Source organism: Poeciliopsis prolifica, unplaced genomic scaffold (assembly GCF_027474105.1).
Source record: "Poeciliopsis prolifica strain line A6 unplaced genomic scaffold, Auburn_PproV2 SCAFFOLD110, whole genome shotgun sequence".
Taxonomy (NCBI): Eukaryota; Metazoa; Chordata; class Actinopteri; order Cyprinodontiformes; family Poeciliidae; genus Poeciliopsis; species Poeciliopsis prolifica.
In genome coordinates, this window is record NW_026562485.1 from 25714 (window position 1) to 34529 (window position 8816).

Consider the following 8816-nt stretch of genomic DNA (forward strand, 5'->3'; position numbering starts at 1 on the left):
ATCAGCTTTAATGATCAGCAGGTGGAGTCGGCTCCATCAATGTGTCCAGGAAAACCTCCAACACCTCAAAGACCCGATCCGACCCGATCCGATCTGACCCGATCTGACCCGACCGACTAGGAAATGAGGCAGGATCATGTTTTCCAGACACATAATCCATTTAAAGTACAACAAACTAACTCTGTTACTTCAGTTATAAAATGTTAAATATTAAATATGACTTCAAGGAAATTTGACTTCCTGAATTAACACCTTGAATTTGGGCCTCTGTCTCTTTAAAAACTCTTTCTGAAGTAGCTCTGTTGATGAGGTCAGCAGATGTTTGCTAATTGCTGCTGGCTAGTCTGAAGGGGCTGAGTGGGCGGGGCTAGGTCCACCCAGGCGTTTCAACATGGAAATGAAAGGGTTTCTGAAACATGCATACATGAATCAAGGCAACACTCCAGCTGTGATTTAGATGAGCAAACATGATCACATAATGGAAAGATCATAAACGTATATTTTACATGATACCGGCCCTTTAACGTCTGTGATTCTGCCTGCAGTTTCGATGTGTCTCTTCTCTCATCTGAGCTGAGTGAACGTCTGGTTAGCGCACCGCTGCAGCTGCACCGCACCACTGCACCGCACCGCTGCAGCTGCACCGCACCGCTGCAGCTGCACCGCACCGCTGCAGCTGCACCGCACCGCTGCAGCTGCAGCTGCACCGCACCGCTGCTGCAGATCGACTGGACGCTGATCAGACTTTACCTGATTTCAACAGGTGTGTTTTGAGCGGCTTCGGTTTGAACGTCTGGAGCCGATAAACAGTTGAAGCTTTGACTCCCTCCTTCAGCCTCCTTTCTGTGTCTGTCCCTCCAGAGGACAGAAAATGTCCCGCTTTTCAATCCTCTTCATGGGTTGCCAGGCCAACAAGGGAAGAGACCGGCGCTGATCAGAAAATCGTTGAAGTTTCTAAATTAACAACTGAGAGTCGGTTTGGGTGAATTTGGAGCGGTTTCCCTGGGACCGGTCAGCAGTGAGGTCATTGATATGCTGAGCAGAAACTCCTAACCGACCCGCGGGTCTGAAGAACCCATCAGAACCGTGAAAACCAGAACATGGTCACCATGCAGACTCCATGTTTTACATGAACAGGTGAAAACATTTGAACTGGTTCATGTTCTAGACCTCTGGTCCAATTCCACCAGCAGAGGCCGAATCTCCTAAACGGTTAGCTGCGCTAATGCTACAGCATTAATTACAGACATTAGCTCTGCTAACGCTACAGCATTAATTACAGACATTAGCTCTGCTAACGCTACAGCATTAATTACAGACATTAGCTCTGCTAACGCTACAGCATTAATTACAGACATTAGCTCTGCTAACGCTACAGCATTAATTACAGACATTAGCTCTGCTAACGCTACAGCATTAATTACAGACATTAGCAGCGTTAGCAGAGCTAACTAGCATTTAGATATAGCATAGCTAATGCTAAAGCGATAAATTCAACCATGTTGATTTTCATCATGGTTCAGCTTTGCTTATTAAAGCGTTAGCTATGCTAACTGTAACGCAGCTATCATAAAGCTTGGTTCTGCTAATGCTATAGCAGCGTATCAACATGGTGTTTAGCAGAAGCTAAGGCTCTAAATTTAACTGTAGTTACCAACGTTGAACTTCAGAAATGCATCTGGAGATCTATTTCTGATCTGAATCAGATCTTTCTCTCATGGTTCAGTTTTTAGTTTTGCTAACGTTGTTCTGATTTAGCCCAGTAGCGTTTGGTCAGAAAGCATGAAGGACTTTTACTGAAACAGATTTGATCCACTTCAAACAGCAGCATGAATTTAAAAAACTATGTTAAATGCTGAACTTTATTCAACTGGAAGTTTACAAAACAGACAAACTAATAAATTCATTTAGGGGAAAGTGAGAGTCTCAATGTTTTCAAAGATATCAGTGATGCTAAATAAAAATTAGCTTTGCTGTTAGCAGCTCATTAGCGGATCAGCAGCAGAGTGTTCACTTCCTCAATTCATTTAAGTTATTTCTCCTCCATTGAAGCTCTAACAACTGAATTCTAATCAGGTTGCAATTTGGACTTTGATTAGGCCATATTAATTGTTCTGTTGTAAATCTTGCTGTATTAAACGATCCAGTTTGGTCTGAGGCAGTTTTCATATCATTCATCTCATCCTGAAACCAGTAGGAAGGTTTTATTTCGATGCTCTTTAAAGCATTTTTAAGATCTTCATGCAGATCTTCTGATGCTGGTTCTGATAGAGACACAAACACACAAACCTGACAAACATGTTGTAATTTCAGAATTTAACATTAAAACACAGAATATTACAAAGGCACAATCATCCATGTCACATAAAATCTGCATCCTGTTTTCTGGGATTAGTTGAACTTCTATCTGCTGTTCCTTCATGTTCTAGACATTCTGGTTTAGGAACATTATACACTTTAATCTACACTGTGTGACCCGGATCTCATCTTCCTCATCTTCCTCCATGTTCTTCATCAACATCTCGTCTCTTTAGCTCAGATTAGTAGCTTCATTATCAGCAACAACCTTTAAAGAAACACCTGCAGTAAAAACCAGAACACATTCAACAGGCTCAGGGAACCCCTGCTGGGCTGCTGCTGCGCACCAGAACCAGAACCGACTGGTTCTGAACACCAGAACCGCCTGGTTCTGAACACCAGAACCGCCTGGGTCCAGCCTGGTTCTGAACACCAGAACCGATTGGTTTCTGAACACCAGAACCGCCTGGGTCCAGCCTGGTTCTGAACACCAGAACATGGAAAAACTGGGCTGACTGGGTCATTGTAAATTATTAGTATTAGTTTAATATTTAGATCTGAATATTTAGTTTGGAAACTAAACTAATTATTAAGTTGTTAGCTAAATATTTAGCTTCCAAGTGAACTAAAAACTGGAAGCTAAACATTTCTATCAAATATTTACAGACATTATTTAGTGAGCTAAATATTGATCTTGGAGTCTAAATATTTAGCTTTAACAACACAGTAAAAATATGACCGGCTCAATAACTCAAATTCCTGCTGTTTTATTTTGTTATTCCACACTTGGCGCCTCATGAACTGATCGATCATGTTTGGGTTTTTAGTGATCAGCCAGCTGGTCGTAGCAGCAGACCTTCAGTTTTCTCTGCCAGCTAAACATTCATAGAAACTACAGCTTTGATTTAGCTTAAATTACTCTCAGTAAGAACGAAATATAACTTCACAGCTTGGATCTACAGAGGTGGTCGGGTTTCCTTCTGCGAGTCTCTTCAGAGTCCTGGAACAGGTTCCTGCTGTCAGCACAGGTCTCAGCAGCAGCTTTTCTAACCGATTGAACATTAGTTCCTGTACAGACAGGAAGCTGCAGTGTCCCAAACAAACAGTGGTCTGGCTGAAAAGATGTGCACAGGAAGAAGACAGGTAATGGAAGAAGATGGATAGATCATGTAGAGAGCAAAAGAAGAAGTGCAGAGTTAACAGACGGAAGAAGGAAGGAAACCTGCAGTTATTTCTAAGAGATGACTGACATCCAGGAGGAGACTGATGCACGGAGCCACAGCTGCAGAGGAGCATGTGACTCTAGCTGGAGATGGACAAGATGGCCGTCGTGTCTTTGCCTTGTCAAAGAAGATGGACGTCTCATTGGCTGCCTTCAGTTTGACCTGGGCGGAGCCTGGTGAGTCCGGGGCCGTGGTTGGCTGGCACTCCTGACAGCAGCAGCAGCAGCAGTCCATGAAGGCCTGACCAAGAGCCTGAAACACACATGAAATCTGTCTGAACCAGGAAAGCACCAACAGGTCAGCTGGGATTGGACGATCAATGCTCAACCGTCTGTGATTGGCTGAAAGTCTGGTCCAGTCGCCACAAGTCAGAACCAACTGGCAGCACTGAGTGGTGGGAACCTGCTGCTAACGAGATGTCAGCTGAGCTCTGATTTAACAATCAATGCAGCTTTCAAACAGGAACAGAGAGGAAGAAAGTTTCCCAAGGAGACATTATTTATGCTGCTGCAAGGAAGTGAAACTTTAGAAAATATGTTTTATAACTAAGGTTCTGGATTTGGGTTAGGGTTAGTCATTTGGAAACCTTCCAGCAGTTTGTGCTGTTAGTGATGCTGTTCATGTGAAATGATAATAAAGATGCTTCAACATAGTTAAAATCTGAGCTCTAATATTGTGATTCTTTGTGAAATCTGAGTCTGGAATAATCTGATTGCAGATGCATGGAATCCCTAAGAATCGGATCGAAGTTAAATTGGACTTTTGGCTCATTTATGAGTGAAGAGTGAAGTGGATTCCCACCAAGATGAAATGATTAGATCTCCTGAAACCCCACGTCCTGTCAGGACTTTGCTCTCAGACATTAATTGAGTATTTTTTATCTTTTGTCCTAAAATTGTTCATCTTTCTCAGATGATCAGCTGCAGTGAAGGAGAGACGAACAGCTGGACATCTGGACCGGATTCATGTCTTTGTGGACGTGATGTTTTGGTGTTGATCGTGTCTCAGACGCCCCCAGTCTGAACTCTGACCCACCTTACACAGACACAGCAGCAGCACCGGCGTCGCTGCGCATTTCAGGACAACAGGAAGTGATGTAGCAGCAGCAGAAATGGCCGCCGTGCCCTCAGAGACGGTGACATGCGTGTGGACCAGGGTGATGTTGCAGACGTGTTCCGGCAGAGCGCACATCCCATAAAGCACTGCCAGCGCCAGCAGGGTGCAGTTCAGCTGCCGCTCCACGCCTGTGCTGCTGGCGCTTCTGCTGTTGGCGCGTCGTGGTTCCGCTGCTTGTGGGCAGAGCTGGAGTCGCTGTTGACGTTGCGAGTGGCCATCTGGCAGAGGACGGTGAAGAGGACCGGGAGGCAGAAGTAGCAGCCGAAGCACCACCACATGCGACCCTGAAACAGAGATGAGACGGGAGACTCGGCACCGCCTGCGGACAGAACCATCGTGTTCTGATCCACTTCACTGGGCTGCCAGAAGCTCACCTGGTGGTACCTGAGGAGCAGGGAGTGGAGGGAGTCGGGCAGGGTACAGGACAGCGGGGAGGACGGGGTGATGGTGCAGGTGTCGACCAGCCTCCCGGTGGGACGGAGACACCGCCCCGGCTCAGCTGCCACAGGAAGATTTCTGGGCCGGACAGCAGCAGCGCCGAGAGCCAAAACCAGCAGCATCTTCAGCAGGACGGAGCGGCAGCGCTCCACCCGCCGGGCCTCCTGCTGGGGCGAGGAGGTGGCGGAGTGGAACCGGTCGATCCCCAGGGCGCACAGCGTGAAGGAGGTGATACCGAGCGACGCTATCTGCAGGCACAAGGAGAAACGTTGGACTCTGGTAAAGAGTTCTGGTGCAGTTCACCAGCAGCCCAGCAGGTTCTGATGACAAAAGTGGAAAAAAAGGAAGCCTGGTGGCCCGCCAGGCTTATAATCCTCTGGAGGAAACTGGAGGTGAATGAGTCGGTGCTGTTTGCTGCATATTTCCACATCTCTGGTCCAGATCAAATCTGATCTGCATATTTATCCACATCTTTAATGTTTCATATTGAAAACCCTCATTTTAGTGAGCAGAACCCAGAAACCCAAAATACCTGAGGAGAAAATCGCCTGGCAGAAACTCTCCACCATGAAGCTTCTCCACCTGCAGCACCACCCAGGTCAGCCCCACGACCGGGCCGGGTCAAACCGGGCCGGGTCAAACCGGGCCAGGTCAAACCGGGTCAAACTGGGTCAAACAGGGTCAAACAGGTCAAACCGGGCCGGGTCAAACCAGATCAAACCGGGTCAAACTGGGTCAAAACAGGTCAAACCGGGCCAGGTCAAACTGGGTCAAACAGGTCAAACCGGGCCAGGTCAAACTGGGTCAAACAGGGTCAAACAGGTCAAACCGGGCCAGGTCAAACTGGGTCAAACCAGATCAAACCGGGTCAAACTGGGTCAAACCGGGTCAAACTGGGTCACGGGTCAAAACTGGGTCAAACCGGGTCTCCCAACCCAAGGAGACATTTAAAACCAGTCACTGTTTTTTTCAGACTTTGGACACAAAATCAATTTAGTATCAAATTAGTGAAACACTTAAAAAAATGAATGTTGGTTTTTCCAGCAGCTCTGCATGAAGCTCCCCTTACAAACCTAAAGTTTCCAAACCAACTTTGTTTCAGCAAACAAGGACGACTGCAGCAGGACGACTGCAGCAGGACGACTGCAGCAGGACGACCGACTGCAGCAGGACGACCGACTGCAGCAGGACATGAATACGGGTCACATCCAGGAACTTTTGTGTTTTAAACATGTTCTCTACATGTTTTAAACATGTTCTCTCCAGAACCTCTTCAGTTTCTCAGAGACTTTGAGGTTCTTCATGCTTTCCTCAGAGTTGCTGCAGCAGCTGCTGCTGCCTGGCACTGAACTGAATGCAGGATCGACTCACCTGCTACTTTTCCAGTTCAGAAAGGGAACTGGAAAAGTTCAGAAACTCCAGGATTTAAAGTCACTTTCCTGAAATTTACGTTTTGCCTTCCCAGATCTTACACGATTCTTCCCAGTAGTGTTTGGAAGTTGCAGGTTTCCTTCTCAGTTTACTCTTTACATTCAGTAAATCTGAGGCGTTTTTCATAACGCACAGGTAACTTTCTCAAACCTACAGGTTGATTCTCAGAATTTAAAGTTTGATATCCCAAAACTTATGGCTCTTTTCCAGAAAGTACAGGTTGCTTTCCTGAGGTTCCTGGGAATTTTACTAGAACCTTTGGGAATTTTCTTGCTCTTTCTTTCCGGAGCTTCTGGGACTCGCAGCTTTCCTGTCTGAAAGCTTCAGTTTCACCATCATCAAATCTCTGGCGCCGGTCAGTTGTTGGGCCCCTGTGAAGGTTTTCTCGCTCCGCCTCTGTTCATGACTCCCAGTCCTGGATTTGCTGCCGGTACCGGCACCCCTCTCCCTCCAGAACCCAGTATGCTGCTTGGTTCCATTTGGGTTCAGGAAGTTCTGGTTTTGTTATTGGCAGCAGAATTATTGCTGATTAAACTGAATTTTCTGTGTTTTTACACTAACTTATAATAACTTATCAGTTTAATCTATTTTATTTTTTACCTAATTTTTTTCCTTGTATTTTATATTCGTGTATGTTGTGGATCACGAGTCTGTTGAATAAATTAATCAGTTACATTAATGCTGAGGAATATGGAAGAACAAGCGACGCGTTGATGAGTCGAGGATCAGAATTTTTCAGTGAATGTAGCTTCCTGTGCTGACGTCCACATTGCACACGCAACAGTCTGTTGGGTACAACATGAAACTGCTGCTGCGCATGTTACGCAACAGGTCGTTGCTAGGTATCCGCAGAGTGAGTGAGTTATTTGATGCCCCCAGCTTGGCTAACTGTGAGAGGTTGAGCAGCTGAAGCCTTTCTCAATTATTATCAAATGATTTTAATTCTATCGGATGTATAATCTATTGATATTGTTCACATCTTTATTGCGATATGTAGCTTCACCACCAGTATAATAATAATTCCTGTGTCGTACACGGCCCCCTACCTCCATGTACGGCACCAGGCGGCAGGTGACGTCACCCAGGATCCTCCGGTGGGTCAGGTGGTTGAGCGCCACCACTGGAAGGCAGACCACCAGGACCAGGAAGTCCCAGAATGCTATGCTGGCCAGCAGGTAGTTCCAGGCAGACCTCATGTAGTAGTTGTTCCAAACCACACACATGACCGCCATGTTGGCCACCACGCCCACGGCCAGCACCAGGCCGGCCAAGAGCAGAACCACATAGGCCACGTAGGAGCTCTCCGCCAGCGGGTATAACGGGTTGAAGGGACTCTGGTCGTCGGGGTTGGAGGTGTTTGCCTGGAGGTTGACCTCGTCTCTGTGGCTCAGTTCCACCCTGGTTGTGTTGCTGAACTCTGTGAGTTGAGGCATCGTCACCCACTCGTTCTCAAAGGAGTGGCTGAAAGTGGACTGCTGCTCATCCTCGTCTGCACCGCGGACCCGGCGGTCCAGGCGGACCCGGCGGTCCAGGTCCAGGTCCACCATGTCGGGTACAGGGGGGCTGTGCTCAGGGTTTGGGGCATCGTCTGCAGCCTTTAACTGCGTCCCGCCCTTCAGGTGAAGAACCTCCAGCTGGACGCTGTCGGGGGATTGCTGGGCGTTGCTCTGTTGCTTGTCCTGTTGCTCAACAGTCTTTGCCTGAATGAACTGCAGCGGGAGGTAAAGACAGAGCAGAAACACAAATGATGGAGCCATGACCTCCAAGTTTAAAAAATCCACTTCCAACTAAAACCAGAACTTGAATTTAGTCTGTTTCTGGGAATCGAAGCCCAACAATCTGATGAAACCAGGAGAATCCGAGACGCTTCTGAAACTCTGGATAAAATGATCAGCCTGAGTTTGGAAGTTACCAACTGTCTTCCTCCAAGATTGGTCCAATGAAAATATTCCGATCCCAGATGCAAAGGTTGAGAGCTGAAGTTGAGTTTTCCAAACTGAGCACAACTTGTGTCGTGTGTTTGGACATCCAGCCGAGAAGTTTTCCTCCTCTCCAAACTGTCTCACTTCAGATGCTCCTGTCTGTGTTTCTCATCCATGGGGAATCCAACCGGAGCTCCAGGAGGCGGTGGGCAGGGCGGCGAGCTCAGGTCCGGGTCCCGGTCTGGACTGGCTATCCTGGAGCTCTGAGGTCTCTGGGAACAAGCAGCCCTCTGCTGCACGGCTGGATGGAGCTTTTGTCAGGACTGGCATACAAACAAGGCTGGCAGCCTCACAAATACACACATTTGCCTGCACAATCATGCATGCA

At 47.2% G+C, this 8816-nt stretch overlaps 1 pseudogene; it reads right to left on the reverse strand.

Annotated features, from left to right (window-relative positions):
• Positions 1 to 3509: 3509 nt before the first annotated feature.
• Positions 3510 to 8816, reverse strand: LOC129354472 (G-protein coupled receptor 37-like 1; annotated as a pseudogene).